This window comes from Schistocerca gregaria, chromosome 9 (assembly GCF_023897955.1).
Source record: "Schistocerca gregaria isolate iqSchGreg1 chromosome 9, iqSchGreg1.2, whole genome shotgun sequence".
NCBI lineage: Eukaryota > Metazoa > Arthropoda > Insecta > Orthoptera > Acrididae > Schistocerca > Schistocerca gregaria.
In genome coordinates this window covers 199,423,935-199,444,207 of record NC_064928.1, presented here as the reverse complement: position 1 = coordinate 199,444,207, position 20,273 = coordinate 199,423,935, and the positions used below count along the sequence as shown (strand labels likewise).

At 44.3% G+C, this 20,273-nt stretch overlaps 2 protein-coding genes across 2 annotated transcripts in view; one reads left to right on the top strand and one right to left on the bottom strand.

The window, feature by feature from the left end:
- LOC126292035 (amyloid-beta-like protein) overlaps positions 1–20,273 on the bottom strand; it is a 1,795,419-nt gene that overhangs the window by 1,140,152 nt on the left and 634,994 nt on the right. The window lies entirely within an intron of this gene.
- Positions 1–20,273, top strand: part of LOC126292051 (uncharacterized) — a 50,915-nt gene that overhangs the window by 12,030 nt on the left and 18,612 nt on the right. The gene's annotated exons all lie outside the window — the stretch shown is intronic.

The window sequence follows — 20,273 nt, the reverse complement described above, 5'->3', positions numbered from 1 at the left end:
AGGGGTACACCAGGGAAGCTCCAGAGAAAAGGCCCTGTGTGCTATTCTGACGGAACTGGTTGCTTGCCCCAAACTGTGCAAATAAGCAGAGTCACGTCGGCTGTGAAAAGTAGAGCCCTCTCTAAAGCCGGCTGTTTCCTTCAGAAGCCGAGGTTTTAAATAACCCTCTCAGGAAGAGCTCTGCCTGACAAGGACGAGACTTGCCCTGTCGGTAACTCGAACAGTCTGTCTCTAGGTCACGTGGTCCTGCCTTTTAGGAGGAATTTTGACACCGTTGAACTGAGTACAACACGCACCAGAAGGTCGATAAAAGGCTTAATTTTAGTCAAAGAAACATTCAGTGATCTTGTTGCTCTCTTGTTTCGAGACAATCATTACGAATTTCGATGGCCCATGCCACCACTAACGTAATAATCGTCATACATCCATAGTTGAAATGGAGGACAGTGGGACGTCAGCTGGTATAAATTTATATTAAAAGTAAAGAAATTCCTCCAGCTGTATTTAAGGTGTCGATTTTATTTTGGCAACTAGTTTCAACGTTGTAACAACGTCATCTTCAGGCCCTATAAAATATACCATATATAAAACAACGAATGTGACACCAGTTATCTATGAGTTATTATGTAAACAAATATATTATAGACATAGTACATAATGGACGAATTAAATAAATTTAATTACATTTTGGCCGTTTTCATTAAATGCAATCAATCTGGAAATTAACAACTTATGTGGTACCAATATGTACAAATGAAATTGTATATAGATGATCGTTTTATTACAAATCTATGTCAAGCAATAAGTGAAATGGGGGTATATATAAAAAACCTAGGTGACAAGCCGTTACGCTTACGCATAACAAACACTGCTAAAAAGAATATGCGTTGCTAATCAGACATATATGGTATGACCCATTATTAAAGAATAGTAAAGGGTGGTAAAGTTATGTTTGCATAACACTGTATCATACTAAAGTGACAGTGAAGCATGTTACTGAAACCACGTCAATCATCACGTCGCAAAACGAATAATAAGAAACCGGGAAACGAGTATGGTTCAAATGGTTCGAATGTGGTGAGCATTATGGGACTTAACAGCTGAGGTCATCCGTTCCCTAGAACTCAGAACTACTTAAACCTAACTAACCTAAGGACATCACACTCATCCATGCCCGAGGCAGGATTCGAACCTGCGTCCGTAGGGATCGCGCGGTTCCAGATTGAAGCGCCTAGAACCTCTCGGCCACTCCGGTCGGCGGAAACGAGTATGGAACCTAGTTAATGAAAGGTAGGCTGTGGTGTAAAATACCTACTAATAAATCGAAAACCTACTCATTCGAATAAAAATGTAAGTTAACATACCGCTGAAAAACCTTTTTTCAACGACTTAGTTTCATCGACAGCAGTACCCTTGGTCACTTGTAGTGTAATTCTAGTATGCTTACATGGTCAATAGAACGATCAAGTTCATAGCAATACTCCAAAAGAAGTAACTAGGTATTGACAGTCGAAACAATTCCTCACATCTGTAAAATATTTGCTGTTCTTTTAATAAACACCAGAACGAAGCCATATAGTAAAGTATACAGCGTATAACACTCGTATTGTAAATGTGATCTAGTCAGAGGTTGATTAGATTAATTACACTCAATGACATGCTTGATCACTACTTATTAGGACGGCAGAAAGTCTAAAAACCAATATCACCATTACACCATAGGTGCTCATTCGTTTCGCATATCCGTATACATCAGTTCTTGTATAAGATTAATAGTTGAAGTATAAGCTGTCCACTGATTACGAGAACAAGCATTGAGAGTGAGAAATAAAATTATTCTGCACACAAGGCTTCTTAAGTGATTAAGATGAAACTGACTCGTAACAGCGAAAGACGATAATGTGTCCAGTTGGAGTCTGACAAGGGAATGCGGATTCTAACGTAATGTGCCACATTATATTAGATTTGCCATCATTAGATAGCGTATCTATTGCTCGCCTCATTTGCGTGTTTTATTTCTTCGTTCTGTATTTCTCCGCAGATTATTACGGTGTTTATCAATTTCGATAGCCTCTCTATACGTGCGTGCGTAATAATGCAATAATTTTAACAGGAAAGACGAAGGTGTTAAACTGGATAAAATTTGGATGTCAGCGTTACACCACAAGCGTGTCGATAGATTACTTTGAATCGAGAATGTTGGCATCATCAGAGACAATATCATAGCCGACGCCACGTGATGGACAGTGGCACCCTCTGTACTGCCTATATAATCAGCGCTTTCTCGAGTTCTCTTCGCAGTTCGCCGCTGTACCACTGAGGATGTCTCCCGCAGTCGGGGACGAAACGTCAGGGAAGAGTTTTATACTTCGACCACGGCCTATCAGCTCGGAAGTTTTAAGTGAAGACAATACCGGCCGTGAAAGCTTACATTGTATGATCAGCTGTCCCTGTGTTGACCGACCATGTGCAACACTCACAGAAGTCCACCCCATAAACTGACATCCGGCACGTGTACAACTCAACGCATGCACTTTTCACGCTTGCATTCAGCATTCTGGCGGTTACACCGGTTATTATTAATGTACAAACATTTCATATTTGCAATGGCCTAACGCGCACTTGCATTAACCCTGTGATCTTGCAATGTTAATCACTTAAATATGTTACCTACACAAATGTCTTCCCGAAATTAGCTGATTATACGTTAATTATTTCTTGGTGTTGCGACTGATGACCTCAGATGTTAAGCCCCATAGTGCTCAGAGCCATTTTTCTTGGTGTTGGGATTCGTCTTCCGTTAATGTACCATCATGCCTGATCTAATTCACTGTGAATGTGAATACAAGATCGAATTATGCCTTATAGTAGGGGACGAAGTAGATGATTTATGCTAAGGGGAGGCGCGTAGTAGAGTAGTGTGTGCTCGTATACTAGCCACACAAATGAGGCCAGAGTTCACCGCCGGTCGGTGCGGCCGTGCGGTTCTAGGCGCTACAATCTGGAACCGCGTGACCGCTACGGCCGCAGGTTCGAATCCTGCCTCGGGCATGGATATGTGTGATGTCCTTAGGTTAGTTAGGTTTAAGTAGTTCTAAGATCTAGGGGACTAATGACCACAGATGTTAAGTTCCATAGTGCTCAGACCCATTTGAACCAGAGTTCACCTTCTCATAGCGTTTTACATCTTCAGATAGTGTCCGATGCTAGAGAAACTCGCGTGTGAGCGACATACTATGGCATACCTGACACACACAGCTGGTTTACAATGACACACAGGAACCCATACACGTTATTTCTGGACAATATGGGAACATAATTAGTGTTAATTAAGAAGATAAGGTGGAGAAGGTGTACTGTAGATGAAATGTACAATCAGAGGCATCTTCACCAATAACTTCACAAAAAGATGGCTCTGAGCACTATGGGACGTAACTGCTGTGGTCATCAGTCCCCGAGAACTTCGAACTACTTAAACCTAACTAACCTAAGGACATCACACACATCTATTCCCGAGGCAGGATTCGAACCTGCGACCGTAGCAGTCGCGCGGTTCCGGTCTGAGCGCCTAGAACCGCTAGACCACCGCGGCTGGCGAAATAACTTCACAATTTGTATCCGTAGCTACGTATATCGTCATACAAATTCTTCGAATGTGCAAGGAGGTGCACAGATATGTTTGACTTTGTGATCAACGGCCTACAGATCAGTAACCACAAACTTTAAGCAGACAATAAGCATTGAAGAAAGGCCGATCATTCCATTAAATCTATTTATTCAAATAAATAAATCTGTACCGCACATCTCCTTTCATCATGTACCTGACTAAAAGTACAATACGATTCTGTTGTCCCTTAATAACCTGTTGTTTCAAATCTGTGGTAACACTGTTTTAATTTTGTAAAGTTACGTCAATAATAAACAATTTCAGAAAACGTTTACGCAGTTGGTGAATTGATACAACGGAGTACTGCACGTTGTTTTGCTAGTTTCAAAAGCAGAGAAGTTTGGTCTGGAACAGGAAGCAGTTATTATAGAATGTGTGTTCCAATTTAAAACATACTTTTTTTGGATCATGAGTCTTGTGACTGGTTTGGTGAGGCCCAGCCTGTTTATATCAGAGTAGCACTTGAAACATATGTCCTCAATTACTGTTGGACGTATTAAAATCTCTGTCTTCCCGTACAGCTTTTACCCGTTAGAGTTCCCTCTATTACCATGCAGGTTATTTCCTCACGTCTTAAGATATGTCGTACCATCCTATTCCTCCTTGTCAGTGTTTTCCACATGTTCCTTCCTCTGCCGATGCAGAGAACTTCTTGATTCCTTATCCTAGCAGTCCACCAGATTTTCAACATTCTTCTGTAGCGCCACATCTCAGACGCTTCGATTCTGTTCTGTTGAAGTTTTCCCACAGTCCATGGTTCACTGTTACACAATCTTGTGTCCAAACGTACATTCTTAGAAGTTTTATCTTCAAATTGAGGCAAATATTTGATACCAGTAAACTTCTCTTAGTCCTCAATGCACTCTTTTTCAGTGCTAACGTGCTTGCTTATTCCGTCATGGGTAATTTTGCTTCCAAAGTAATAGAGGTCGTGATCCCCAATTTTGAAAAATTTCTCGCTATCCTCATTTCGATTACTCTTTACTACATCTGTCATTTTTCGCTTTACTATCAATCCATATTCTGTACTCATTCGACTGTTCATTCCATCCGAAGGATCCTGTAACTCTTCTTCACATTCACTGACGATAGAAGTATCATCACGAAACCTATGACTGATGTCCTTTCACCGTGAATGTGAATCCCATTCTTGAACCTTTCTTTTATTTCCGTCATTGCTTCCTCGACGTATAGATCGAACAATAGGGGCGAAAGACAGCCCTGTCTTACACCCTTTTTAATCCGAGCACTGTGTTCTTATTCTTCTACTCTTAATTTTCCCTCTTATTTGTTGTATATGCTCGGTATTATACGTATTTCTCTATAGCTTACTCCTATTTTTCTCAAAATTTCGAACATCTTGCACCATTTTAGGTTGTCGAAGACTGTTTATAGGTGGACGAATGCTGTGAGCGTGTACTGGTTTTTATGCAGTGTTGGTTCTATTATCAATCGCAAAGTGAGAACTGCTTCTTTGGTGCCTTTACCTTAGCTAAAACAAAACCGATCGTCTTCTAACTGATCCTCATTTCTTCTGTACATAATTTTAGTCACCAGCTTCGATGCGTGAGCTGATAATGCCGAAGTTTTCACACTACTACCTCTAGCAATCCGAAACTGTAATATAAATGCAATTTGATTCTTTAGGCAATAAAATACGAGAGCCTCATTGCAAAGTTCTCCTTTTCGTTATGAACTGATGATAGAACAACTGTGAAAAATTACTAGTGAAGTCGTAAAGGACAACATTTTTCAGTTTTGTGAAGTGCCCATTGTTGCATATCTTACTTGTTGGTTTCCCGGCGGTTTAACTTGCCTGTCAAATGGTTCAAAAGACTTTGAGCACTATGGTACTTAACATCTGACGTCATCACTCGCCTAGAACCTAGAGCTACTTAAACCTAACTAAACTAAGTACATCACACACATCCATGCGCAAGGCAGGATTCGAACCAGCAACCGTAGCAGCAGCGCGGTTCCAGACTGAAGCGCCTAGAACCACTCGCCCACAGCGACCGGCTAACTTGCCTGTTACATTTCAGCTAAACACATAGACGTACGATCCCCTATAACGTGAGGGTAACTCTCGAATACTTGGAGCTGCGTGCTGACCATATCATTAAAGGAAGGAATAGAGAGACTTGGCGATTCAAAGGCGAGAAGACTCACCTCTTGTCGACGATGAAATCGTCTTCGAATAATTTTATTCATTTCTCTGATTAGCTCACACAATCTGCAAGAAAATTAAATCCATTAGAGAACGACCACACGAGACTATAAAGGCCCTGAAACGAGGAATAAAAAATGGGAACATTCTTTCCCCAGACCGCGGGAATGGGATTCTGATGTCCAATCGTAGCTGCAGGCGTGAAATGAGAAAGAATTCTTCCAAGACAGTTGAGAGTTTTAATACTTGGTGCGTGATGGACGATCTAAAAGCAGCGGCTGAGAATTCTTTATTAAAAAATGAGAGGAGGGTGGAGGGGAATGGATCCATTGTGCAAGCCGGTGGATAATGTTTATTCTCCTGTGGTGCTGGAAATGGCTGGAGTGAAGGGTGACTTTTACTCCGGGGAATAGATTACGACGGGGCTATTGATTCAGCCGCGGTCGCTTCATGAACGACAACGATTTAGCCTACCGATACCAAAAGTTCGCTTTAACCTGCCGTGGACTGTGACGACATACGTTCTTCAACAGAGATAGATTAGAAGGCTGACAAAATTTATTTTTCTTCTACAGAAGTTATTTTGAAATGTAGTTGTGGTAACACTTCCGTTTTCAGGGTACACTCAAGTATCAGTAACAGTAACAGGTGACAGTTTTGGTTTTGAGCTGACTAAAGCACCGAATGTGATACCATGAGGATAACCATGGAAATGAAATGAGCGTTTGGCCTCGTTGGCCGGGAGGCCCCTTACGAGGCAGGTCCGGCCGCCTTGGTGCAGGTCTTATTACCCTACTGGCCATTAAAATTGCTACAGCACGAAGATGACGAGCTACAAATGCGAAATTTAACCGACAGGAAGAAGATGCTGTGATATGCAAATGTTTAGCTTTTCAGAGGATTCACACAAGGTTGGCGCCGGTGGCGACACCTACAACGTGCTGACACGAGAAAAGTTTCCAACCGATTTCTCATGATTTGACCGGCGTTTCCTGGTGAAACGTTGTTGTGATGCCTCCAACTTTTATAAAGGTCGGATTGTAGCCTATCGCGATTGCCGTTTATCGTATCGCGACATTGATGCTCGCGTTGGTCGAGATCTAATGACTGTTAGTAGAATATGGAATCGGTGGCTTCAGGAGGGTAATACGGAACGCCGTGCTGGATCCCAACGACCTCGTATCACTAGCAGTCGAGATGAAAGGCATCTTATCCGTATGGCTGTAACGGATCGTGCAGCCACGTCTCGATCCCTGAGTCAACAGACGGGGACGTTTGCAAGACAACAACCATCTGCACGAACAGTTAGACGATGTTTGGAGCAGCATGGACTCTCAGCTCGGAGACCATGGCTGCGGTTACCCTTGACGCTGCATCACTGACGCGAGCGCTTGCGATGGTGTACTCAACGACGAACCTGGGTGCACGAATGGCCAAACGTCATTTTTTCGGATGCATCCAGGTTCTGTTTACAGCATCATGATGGTCGCACCTTTATTTGGCGACATCGCGGCGATCGCACATTGGAAGCGTGTATTCGTCATCTTCATACTGGAATATCACCCGGCGTGATGTTATGGGGTGCCATTGGTTACACGTTTCGGTCACCTCTTGTTCGCACTGACGGCACTTTGAACAGTGGACGTTATATTTCAGATATGTTACGACCCGTGGCTCTACCCTTCATAGGATCCCTGCGAAACCCTACATTTCAGCAGGATAATGCACGACCGCCTGTTGCAGGTCCATTACGGTTCTTTCTGGACACAGAAAATGCTCGACTGCTGCCCAGGCCAGAACATTCTCCAGATCACTCACCAATTGAAAACGTCTGGTCAATGGTGGCCGAGGAACTGGCCTGTCACAATACGCCAGTCACTACTCTTGATGAACTGTGGTATCGTGTTGAAGCTGCATGGGCAGCTGTACCTGTACACGCCATCCAAGCTCTGACTCAATACTCATGCGTATCAAGGCCGTTATTACTGCCAGAGGTAGTTATTCTGGGTACTGATTTCTCAGGATCTCTGCACCCAAATTGCGTGAAAATACAATCACATGTCAGTTCTAATATAATATATTTGTCCAATGAGTATCCGTTTGTCATCTGCATTTCTTCTTGGTGCAGCAATTTTACTGGCCAATAGTGTATATCCTGATTACTAATTTCAGCGAAGTTATATTGTCATATTCAGATCTTTAAGTGTTACAGGTACGGTAGAAGGTTCATAATTATCATACGTAATTTCGAAAAAAGTTAACACATTTTTAGATACCATGAAATACGTGAACTGTAAAGCCCTTGCGTCTGGCACATTGACATCTGACGACTGTTAACATGGATGTAAAATGTGCAATTAAATGTATTCCGTTAAAGAAAGCGGTAAAAAAGCTATGGTGACTCCACTGTCATACACTAAAACAATGTTTACCTCACAGAAAAGAAATTCTTATGCAATACTAAGTAAAGTAAAATAAAAGCCATAACTGCATCAGCAAAGCACAGAGGTGTCAGATACATCAGATATAGCACTCTCACTGCAGTCAGATGTGTTTATGTTGATAACTTGCTCCGCATTGCTGGAAAGTTGTCGAAATCATTACATTATACTACATAGCAACACCAGGTGGAATCAATGTCAAAATAACCACATATAACGGAGGGACAATGTTAAGCTGTGTACAAAGTAAGCAAAATTGTTTACGTCAACAATAAGCTTATAAAGTTATTGCAAACATTATAGAGAATGCAGTAATTTTTTTCTTATCGAAAACCATTTAGTGGAAACATTTACATTTTCGTCGTGTTTGAAAAGATGCACCAAGGAATAATACGATAATACAATTTGAAGTCAATTTACAGTGACAGCAACATATAGCATGTTAAGATACATAACATACTATTACAAAATCTTCGAGATGATAGGAGAAAAGTATGGGGAGTATATTATAATATTGATAATATGCACAGAGGCTAGAGCAATGATTACCGGTGGTCAAAATTACAGACCAGATGCAGCAAGATAGTAATAGTAGCAACAGACCAATATTAGACAATGTGAAAATATCCTTAACAAATGTATTAAAGCTGTTAACAAAATGATGTCGTAACCTGTTTTAAAGCATGATACATCTCATGAAAGTCTTAACTGTGCTGTATCAATTTTGACTCATGTTCACTGCAATATTAAGAAGTAAGCCCAAGCCATGGTGTGAAAATCACCCCCAAAACATAGAACCACATCTTATCCGAACTATATACCCGCCACATATTGCGGGTAAAACGTTTATTTGGGACATCGGTACACCCACGCCTTCACCATTTGGAAAAAGGCAAAAAACGACTCTATAGGCCACAAAGGATGACTCCCTTCAGTTACTGTCCAGTTACGTTGTTTTCTTCACTGAAGGCCTACAGTTTAACGTGCCGGAGTGAGCAATGGCCTGTTAAGGGGGTTACTAATACAGTGTGGGAAAAGAAAAGTGACCGGGAGAACAGAGTTCCTGCGTACCAACAGACACAGGACAGGAAAGGATATACAAAACTAATTGGACTATCAGATGCTGAAAGTGACCACCATTCAACTTTTGGCACTTTTGGGTCACGAAGTTTCTGAAGGCGGATCGTAGCTGGACTTCCAGAGCTGCAGTAATCACATCCGAAATGTTCTTGAAGACTATGAGGGTTGCTGCGATACACCTTAGACTTGAGGGCTTCCCATGCAAACTAACGGCTCAATGACAAATCAGGTGACCAGACTGACCTCTGCTAACAACGCTGTCAGGGGTGAAGATCGTGTAAATGTGATCCAAGGTCCGGCTGACTGTATGGGCAGCGGCTCCATCCTGTTGGAAGTAACTGTAGGTGTTTTCCTCCTCCGTTAATGCTGCCACAAATTCAAGTCCAATCGTATCCACGCATGCGGTGCACTCTTATTTGCCAAACCCTGTATTTCGTCCGGTGAGTTTATATGGAGATGCGGCAGTGTTTTAGGACCTACTATCGAGAAAGCTGCGATTGAGGAGGGAGATACGGAGGATGAATGTGGGCCATCCGGCTGTAAGATGAAGCTGGGATAGCAGTAGTGGGAAGAGATGATCAAGTGCTCAGTTGGTTACAAGTTTTTGCGGGCTAGAGACACGGTCATCAAGCTGCAGACGTCAGGAGTTGCTACGTGCGTAAGCGGCACTGTGGAAAGCCTTGACAAGGAAGGAGCGAGCAAGTCCCTTCTCTGGCAGAAACAAAAGAAGTACTGCTTGCTTACGTCAGTGCGGTGTGTGTCCGTGTGTGGGGAGTAGGTGCAGAGAGGACCTGCGGCCCATCAATCTGCGTACAGTGCTTCGTCGCGGCCGTCACAGGTAAAGCTGAATCCATCTGTATTTTTTTTCTATTTATTTCCCCTTACGAGGACCAGCACGAGCTAGGTTTCAAAAAAATAGCTACAATGCACGCAGATTTCAACAAAATAGTACAGAAATGCATGTTTACAAGTAAAGAAAGCTCAGTCACAGCCGTGTCCACTAGATTTTTGCAAGAACTAGATTAAAAGGTAGATAAAATTGTGTTGAGTTACAGTTGACACCATTCCTGAAATATCTCCAGAAACAAGATAGTACACCAAAAAAACTACAGAATGAGCCCAGTACTCTTAAGGAACTTAATAATCACTTTATAAAGACCGATGTTCAGATGGCTGTGGGACTTTACTTCTGAGGTCATTAGTCCCCTAGAACTTAGAGCTACTTAAACCTAACTAACCTAAGGACATGACACACATCCATGCCCGAGGCAGGATTTGAGCCTGCGACCGTAGAGGTCGCCCGGTTCCAGACTGTAGCGCCTAGAACCGCTCGGCCACTCCGTCCGGCTAAAGACCGATGTCTTTGGCAAACAAAATAGAAGTAGATGATTATGAAAAGTGTTATCCCATACTCAGCAATGTCTTGAGAAAGTCCAACTGTTCGCAGTCAAAATTGGGACACATAAAAAAGATGTGGTTGACATCAGCTTCTGATTCAGGATCACACTCACATGCTGGCGAAACGTAAACGTTAATCCGATGTCGATGTTGAGGAAAAGAGGCGTGAAAGAAGCGAAGTTGTATGATTGTAAAAATCGTGGATCGGTCCAAATGTGTCCTCATCAACCATGGTTGTGAAGGAATCCGAGGATGGAGCACTGCGTAATAACCACCTTTCATTTGCTGCGAAACGTTCCACATCTCTTGCCGTTATTGGTTTGCGTCACCCTTGACCTCAAGCAAGTAGTCTGTCTAAGGTTATTCTAGATCCACGACAGTGCCTAAAGATGTCGTTTGCTTGACTAATTCATCAACCCTCATTATATAGGATACCTGCGTGGGAAGGTACCCACAGCAAATAAATTGTCCGCCCAATCCGTGTGCTGCGATTATATTCCGAAACGACTTCCAAGATACAGCAGAGGGTTGTTTTGTTCCATCTCCGGTGTTGAATATTTTGAAGGGCGCTTTGAGAGTTAGGAGCTTCCGGAAGTGCCACTCTCCCCGCTGTAAAGATACACTGAAGAGCCAAAGAAACTGGTACATCTGTCTAATATCGTGTAGGGCCCCCGTGAGCACGCGGAAGTGCCGTAACACGACGTGGCATGGATTCGAATACTGTCTGAAGTAATGCTGGAGGGGACTGATACTATGAATCCTTCAGGGCTGTCCATATATCCGTAGGAGTACGATGGGGTGGAGATCGCTTCTGAACAGCACGTTGCAAGGCATCCCAGATATGCTCAATAATGCTCATGTCTGGGGAGTCTGATGGCCAACGCAAGTGTTCAAATTGAGAAGAGTGTTCCTGGAGCCACTCTGTAGCAATTATGGTCGTGTGGGGTTTCGCCTTGTCCTGATGCAATTGCCCAGGCTGTCGGAATGCACAACGGACTTGAATGGATGCAGGTGATCAGACAGGATGCTTACGCACGTGTCAGCTGTCAGAGTCTTATCTAGACCTATTAGGGGTCCCATATCACTCCAATTGCACACGTCCCACGCGATCACAATGAGTCCAACAGCTTGAACAGTCCCCTGCCGATATGCAGGGTCCATGGATTCGTGAGGTTGTCTCCATCCCGTACACGTCCATCCGCTTGATACAATTTGAAACGAGACTCGTCGAACCAGGCAACATGTTCCTAGTCATCAACAGTCTAGTGTCGGTGTTGACGGACCCTGGCGAGACGTAGAGCTTTGTGTCGTGCAGTCATCAGAGGTACACGATGGGCCTTCGCCTCCGAAAGCCCAAATCGATGATGTTTCGTTGAATGGATCGCAAGCTGACTTTGTTGATGGCTCAGCATTTAAATATGCAGCAGTTTGCGGAGGGGTTGTACTTCTGCCGCGTTGATCTGTTCTCTTCAATCGTCGTTAGTCCCGTTCTTGCAGGATATTTTTCCGGCCTCAGCGATGTCTCACATTTGACATTTTACCAGCTTCCTGATATTCACGATACACCAGTGAAATGGTCGTACGGGAAAATCCCCTCTTCATCGCTACCTCGGATATACTGTATCTCATCGCTCGTACGCCGGCTATGTCAACATGTTCAGACTTACTAAATCGTGATAACCTGCCATTGTAGCAGCAGTAACCGATCTAACAGCGCCAGACACTTGTTGTGTTATACAGGGGTTCTGCCAGTTTACAGATCTCTGTATTTGAAGTCGCATGTCTATAATAGTTTCTTTGGTCTAGAAGCGCTTGGGAGCAGTTGGAAACACTATCTGATCAAAATTATCCGAACAGCTATTACTGGACATTAATGTGGGGTGTGTCCCATTTCAGGGATGTTATCGTGCACAAATCATTACCTCGCACGTGGAGCTTGATGACCAGGTGCGTTGCTGTACTGTTACAATCATCTCCTGCTTGTTACGCGCTCCTTGCTTCACCGTTTACATGTCATTTTGCTCCCAAGGTGGAAGAATTTATTCATTTTGTCTGTTTCGTGGCCATCATTTTTGCTGTTAAGCTTGTCGCCGTTCTCACTTGTTACTCGTGGTTACTTACGTCTTTCTTCGGTTTGCTATCAATTCAACAGATTGTTATTTTCATTCAGCAGATACTACTATTCATCGCTACGTTCACTCAGGATAACAATGTCATAAACGAATCTTATTATTGATTCATTTTCACAATTTCGTTAACAGGGAAGAGCAACTTTATTTAAATTACTTAAAACCTTTGTTAATCGTTTTGTCAACAGTTGCAGTTATTTATTAGGCGACTAGTTTCGAACACTTACAGGTTCATTTTCAAGCCGGGGCCACTGAGGCTGCTCTAGCAGTGCCTGATCTTAATAGTAAACATTGAGTGGCAACACATGGTTCATAAATGTTGGCAGGTTGAGTTCCACAATCCAAGTTAAAATCAAACTCAACATTTTATACTACGCCCGTTGGCACATCGATTGATAAACGCTTTGAGAAATCTTCGTATTCATATTCTTTAAATTGTAACCTCACACCTGAACGACTCTTTTAATTTCGTCATTACTTCTTCGATATATAGGCAAAACAGTACGGGCGAAAGACTACATCCCTCTCTTATACACTTTCTAACCAGAGGGCTTCGTTCTTGGTATTTCACTTTTGTTTTGCCCATGAATGTACATTTAATTACAGGTAAAAATCTTCCAGGTTGTTTTGGCCACACATCATGTTGTTTTCCAGATTTCTTGTTACGTGATCAAAGTTTCGGCCCCTGTGCTGTAATACTCTTCAGGATTTTCTGTTGTCCGCTGTTAGCTCAAGCTGTGAAAGACCAGCATTGCTTTCGCTTGTAGAAGAGAGCTTTCCAACTCTTTTTTTTTTTTTTTTTTTTTTGAAAAAAGAGGGTTATTGGTTGAAATTTTACCAACGATTTTTGGTGGGTCGTCGTAGTTCGATGGGTAGCGACAATAAGCAGAGAAAGATAAGGGGGAAGGTTTACCAAAATATTATTGGGTTAGATAAAGCAGCGATCAGTAGTAGAATTAAGTTGCTTTAATATGACATTTATAGTCACAGCGCAGATCAGATTTCGACCTGTGTCAGGTCATTATCAATGCAGTGCGGAGTTGTAGCAGTTGTTCGTGCTCAAGTGAATGCTTACTCAGTTGAACTGTGTAAGCATTCACTTGAGCACGAACAACTGCTACAATTCCGCACTGCATTGATAATGACCTGACACAGGTCGAAATATGATCTGCGTTGTGACTATAAATGTCATATTAAAGCAACTTAATTCTACGACTGATGGCTGCTCTATCTAACCCAATATAACCACAGTCGTTGCGTGCACCCACCTCATGGAGGGCAACCTGGTCAAAATATTGATGTCGTGAAGCAGAGATGGCCTCCTGGTAGTTGTCTTTTTTCCTTGCGCACCGTTCCTGTGTATTTACTTCCTCTAAGACGGGGAGCTGCCGTACCCGACTATATGAGAAGAAACTGAAGACGAACATGATGTGGCCGAACGTTTCCAGAAGATTCTACCTATAACGTCAACGGCGCGGAAATCTAGGAGACTAACGCAGATTTTATTCGTTCGGAAGGTTTCATGGCCATCGAGTAGTTGGGAGATTTCTGCAGCTTAGGAAGCGACCGCCTGGGTCGAAGAAGCGTCCGTGGTCCTTATTTCTGGACCCTGCAGATTCGGTCGCTGCTTCTAAAGTTGCCACTGGAAGTTCTCCACCTGAACAGCTGTTCACGGCAGATGTTTGAGGCTCTGCCAGAGTCGCGTCCCGCCCCCCAAATTAACTCGCAAAGTAAGCCCCGAGCCATGGAAAATGTCGCAAATAGTGACATACTGTCCACGGAGATAAACGCTCGCAGCACCAAAGGGGCCTTGTTGCGACGAGGCAAAGTACAATCTCCCTGCCACAACTGTGGGTTCTTTTGATTGCTCGGTCAAGTGGTACATTCCACTAGAACACACGAAACATTAGTTCGCATTACTACGTAAATGATTTTTTGCCACGGGGTTGCTTGTTAAATTACGACTATTACTGACTTCTGAAGCATCATTTGATGTACAGATTTACAGACTGTTCTGTTACAAAATGAAATTTTCACTCCACGACGGAGTGTGCGCTCATATGAAACTTCCTGGCAGATTAAAACTGTGCGCCGGACCGAGACTCGAACTCGGGATCTTTGCCTTTCGCGGAAAAGTTCTCTACCGAATGACCTACCCAAGCACGACTCACGCCCTGTTCGCACAGCTTTAATTCCACCAGTACCTCATCTCCTAGTTTCCAAACTTCACAGACACTCTCCTGCGAAAGTTGCAGAACTATCCCTCCTGGAAGTAAGGACATTGCCGAGACTCCGCTGCAGAGTGAAAATTTCATTCTGGATACAGATTGTGGCAATGCCATGTCTCCGAAATATCCTTACTTCCAGGAATGCTAGTTCTGCAAGGTCCGCAGGAGAGCTTCTGTGAAGTTTAGAAAGCAGGAGACCAGGTACTGGCAGAATAGAAGTTGCGAGGACGGGCTGTGAGTCGTGCTTGGGTAGCCCAGTTGGTAGAGCACTTGCCCACGATAGGTAAAGGTCCCGAGTTCGAGTCTCGCTCTGGCACACAGTTTTAATTTGCCGGGAAGTTTCATATTTGTGCTGATGCAGGTTAATGTTCCACATTTAAATGAACAAGTCTGTCACGATGGTGCTACTCTATGGTATCGATTCTGTTGGTGAGGTCTCGAACTGAGTCAGAGCTCTTTATTTCTCGACACTATATTGACCTCAGGGTGAGGGCTATGCTGTTGCTGAGAAGGAGGCATGATCTTCATGGATTGCATCGAGCCCTCGCTAATGTCTGTGGCACCAACTCGTGGTGGCAACACTATCTCTATATGATACCACACGGGTACCTCATGCCTACCTTTTAGAAATATTGTAACCCAGTCATCCTCTTTACATTTTAAAATTTTGTAAAAATTATTTATTGTTTTTAACGAATTCTTCTACAATATTCCATAAAAGTTTTAAAATTTTCAGTTAAATTTAACTGAAAAATTTAAATGTTAGAAGTAGATGTCACTTTCCTGGGTCAAAGTCATATTCAATATTTTCAGTATGAGGACCCTTTTTACAGATCAGTTTCTCTTCAAAAAGTAAGTTGTGAGTAGAAGTCAACAAGAGTTTACGAAATTTGCGTTTCTTTTAAATTTTTTGGTGGCAATCATATATTACCCACCTCCCAACTGGTTGTACACGTTACTAAAAGTGCCTCAACATGACGTGGCGTGGACTCGACTAACGTCTGAAGTAGTGCTCGACGGAAGTGACACCGTGAATTCTGCAAGGCTGTCCATAAATCCGTAAGAGTACGACGGGGTGGAGATCTCTTCTGAACAGCACATCCCAGATATACTCAATAATGTCCTTGTCTGGGGGTTTTGGTAGCCACCGGACGTGTTTGAACTCAGAACGGTGTTCCTGGAGCCACTCTGTAGCAATTTTGGACAAGTGGGGTGTCGCATTGTACTGCTGGAATTGCCCAAGTACGTCGGAATACACAGTGGACATAAATGCACGCAAGTGATCAGACAGGATGCTTACGTTCGTGTCACCTGTCAGAGTCGTATCTAGACGTATCAGGGTTCCCGTATCACTCCAACTGCAGAAGCCTCACATCATTACAGAGCCTCCACCAGCCTCAACAGTCCCCTGCTGAAATGCAGGGTCCATGGATTCAGGAAGTTGTCTCCATACCCGTACATGTCCATCCGCTCGATACAATCTGAAACGAGACTCGTCTGATCAAGCTACATGTTTCCAGTCAACAGCAGTCCAATGTCGGTGTTTACATGCCCAGGCGAGGCGTATAGCTTCGTGTCGTGCTCCCATCAAGGGCAAGCGAGTGGGGCTTTGCCTCCGAAAGCCCATATCGATGATGTTTCGATGGATGGTTCGCATACTAACACCTGCTGATGGCCCAGCATTGAAATCTGCAGCAATTTGCGGAAGGGTTGCACTTGTCATGTTGAACGATTCTGTTGAATCGTCGTTGGTCCCATTCTTGCAGGATCTTTTTCCGGTCCCAGCGATGTCGGAGATTTGATGTTTTACCGGAATCCTGATATTCACGGTACACTCGTGAAATGGTCGTACGTGAAAATCTCCATTACATCGTTAACTCCGAGACGCTGTGTCCCATCGCCCGTGCGCCGACTAAACACCACGTTCAGACTCAGTTACATCTTGATAACATGCCATTCTAGGAGCAGTTCAAAATGGTTCAAATGGCTCTGAGCACTATGGGACTTAACTATTGTGGTTATCAGTCCCCTAGAACTTAGAACTACTTAAACCTAATTAACCTAAGGACATCATACACATCCATGCCCGAGGCAGGATTCGAACCTGCGACCGTAGCGGTCGCGCGGTTCCGGACTGCGCGCCTAGAACCGGTAGACAACCGCGGCCGGCTCTAGGAGCAGTAACTTATCTAAAAACAGCGCCAGACACTTGTTGTTTTATATAGCCTTTGCCGACGACAGCGCCGTATTCTGCCTGTTTACATATCTCTATATTTGAAGACGCACGCCTATACCAGTTTCTTTGGCGCTTCAGTGTATTACATAAGAGACAATTTAACCATCTCTTTTATTATGCTAAAGAAGATGATGGGTTTTTATCCTATTTATGAGGTATCAAACCACTCCTTCTTAATGGACAACTACTTTACAACATTTCTGTTTATATCATCATTAATAATATGTACGATCCTGTCCAACAAATAAAAGTCCTTATTTGGAGTTTGCATAGGATTAAGAGATCAACTTACACTCAGTTAACCCCCTATTAGAAAATAAAAATATAATAAGAAATGAATCACCAGCACAATTTTCTTGCACCCCTGTGCCGACCGGCTTTGGCATGGTTAGCTTAAGAAGTGACCAGCGGCCTTGCCGCAGTAGTACCACCGGCTCCCGTCAGATCACCGAAATTAAGCGCTGTCGGGCTGGGCTAGCGCTTGGATGGGTGACCATCAGGTCTACCGAGCGCTGTTGGCAAGCGGGGTGGACTCAGCCCTTGTGAGCTGCTTGATTGCGAAGTAGAGGATGTGGTCTCGTACACTGACATACGGCCGCTTGATCGGTGTGCTGCCCACACGCCTCTCCATATTCGCATCGAGTGACGCATGGTTGAGGACGACACGGCGGCCGGTCGGTACCGTCGGGCCTTCATAGCCTGTTCGGGCGGAGTTTGGTTTTAGTTTAAGGGGTGGTTTAATGGAGTTCTGCCAGTACCCTATGAACTCTCCTCCTCCCCTCCCCTCCCCTCCCCTCCCCTCCCACTTCGGTGTGCAGGAATATATGTACCCCAACTGGCTGCATGTAGTGTTCTTCGTGTGAAAGTGAACGAAAGTTCACTAAATGTTGGAGAATCGTGTGACTGAGATGGAGGTTGGGTAGCAGCCCGATATTCACCTCGAGGGCTGCGGGAAAGCGCGGAAGAAAATGTGTGTGAAATCTTATGGGACTCAATTGCTAAGGTCATCAGTCCCTAAGCTTACATACTACTTAACCCAAATTATCCTAAGGACAAACACACACACCCATGCCCGAGGGAGGACTCGAACCTCCGCCGGGACCAGCCTCACAGTGCATGACTGCAGCGCCCGAGACCGCTCGGGTAATCCCGCGCGGCGAAACCGCGGAATAACCACTTCGAGATTGGCCGGCGCACCGACCTTCGACGTTAATCCGCCGGGCCGCGATTTAACACTCACAGCTACTCGCGCGTGCCCCATTGCTGAATAAGTTGTTAAACGTTTTATTGGCCACGCAAAAGTTGCAACAATATGGTTATTTTCAGTGTTATTGATTCAAATAAAAGACCCATTTGCATCCCTATGTATTATGCGAGCATTTCTCCTCACTACTGAGTCCTCGTCTCGTTAAACTGACTCTGTGGGAACTTTTGCTGTGCGGCAAAAACTTGCCAGCCAGGTCGGCTCTCCTCGCAGAGTGTATAAAAAGCACTCGCCAGAGTCGCAAAGTGCAGTTTGACGTCGCTGACGAGGCCGCCTGTGGAAGTTGCCGTCAACCCGGCGTGTTTAAAATAGGCGAGGCCAAGGACAGCGGACGCGGGTCACGTCCAGTAACCTGCCGGGGACGGCTGCGTCGCCAGGGGGGCTCATAGATTGCACATGGAAACTGTTTCGTTACACACACACAAAAAGGATAAGTGCACGCGGTAGACACATCACGTAAATACCTTAATGCTCTGATAATATACTCCATTCGACGACGAGGAGCCGGCCGCTGTGGCCGTGCGGTTCTGGCGCTGCAGTCCGGAACCGCGGGGCTGCTACGGTCGCAGGTTCGAATCCTGCCTCGGGCATGGGTGTGTGTGATGTCCTTAGGTTAGTTAGGTTTAAGTAGTTCTAAGTTCTAGGGGACTTATGACCTAAGCTGTTGAGTCCCATAGTGCTCAGAGCCATTTGAACCATTTCGACGACGAGGAGCGTCCTCAAGTTTCTTGAGGTGTGCTAAATCGGAGTGAAGAGACTCATTCATAATTTAAGCCCGCAGAGCTATCAAACTGCGGGAATTGTTGCGTTTCTCCCGCCGCAGCAAAAAGTGCCAGACATTTTCTACGGCTGTGAGATCGTGGGATTTAACACGATATTCGAGGTGCGATAGCCTGCCTGAGTCAAACCAGGAACGTATGCCCGCGTACTTGTGAACACGGCTGTTGTCAAATTGGAAGACGGGAATGTATACAGCATACCAAACTTGAAGATGTGCGCTGTCCAGTCACATTAATATGACCACCTGTGAAAACCTTGAATAACCACCTTCGGTAGCCTTAACCGCTGCGAGATGTGCATGATGTCAGTGATGTTCTGGAAGGAACCGACAGGAATGTGGAGCCATGCGGCCGAACGGAGTGGCCGAGCGGTTCTAGGTGCTTCAGTCTGGAACCGCGCGACCGCTACGGTCGCAGGTTCAAATCCTGCCTCGGGCATGGATGTGTGTGATGTCCTTAGGTTAGTTAGGTTTAAGTAGTTCTAAGTTCTAGGGGACTGATGACCTCAGAAGTTAAGTCCCATAGTGTTCAGAGCCATTTGAAACATTTTGAAAACCGCGTTGAAAACAATCCACAGACTGGCCGGAACACCGGACCTCGACATAAATCCGCCGGGCGGTTTCGTTCCGGGGACACAAGTGTCGTTTATTCTTTTTTTCTGATGATCAGCTTATTGCACTCAAGTAACTTCTGCACTTGCAAGGACTGCTAAATCCTCTTCTTCCCTCACAATATCAGCCGCTGAAATCGTAATTAAAACGCTACTTTATAACAATAACAAAACGGGAGCAACGTTGGCAAGTTAGCACAGTCAATTACGAGTCCACATCCCATGGTTAAAAAGGGCTCTGAGCAGTATGCGACTTAACTGCTGAGGGATTCAG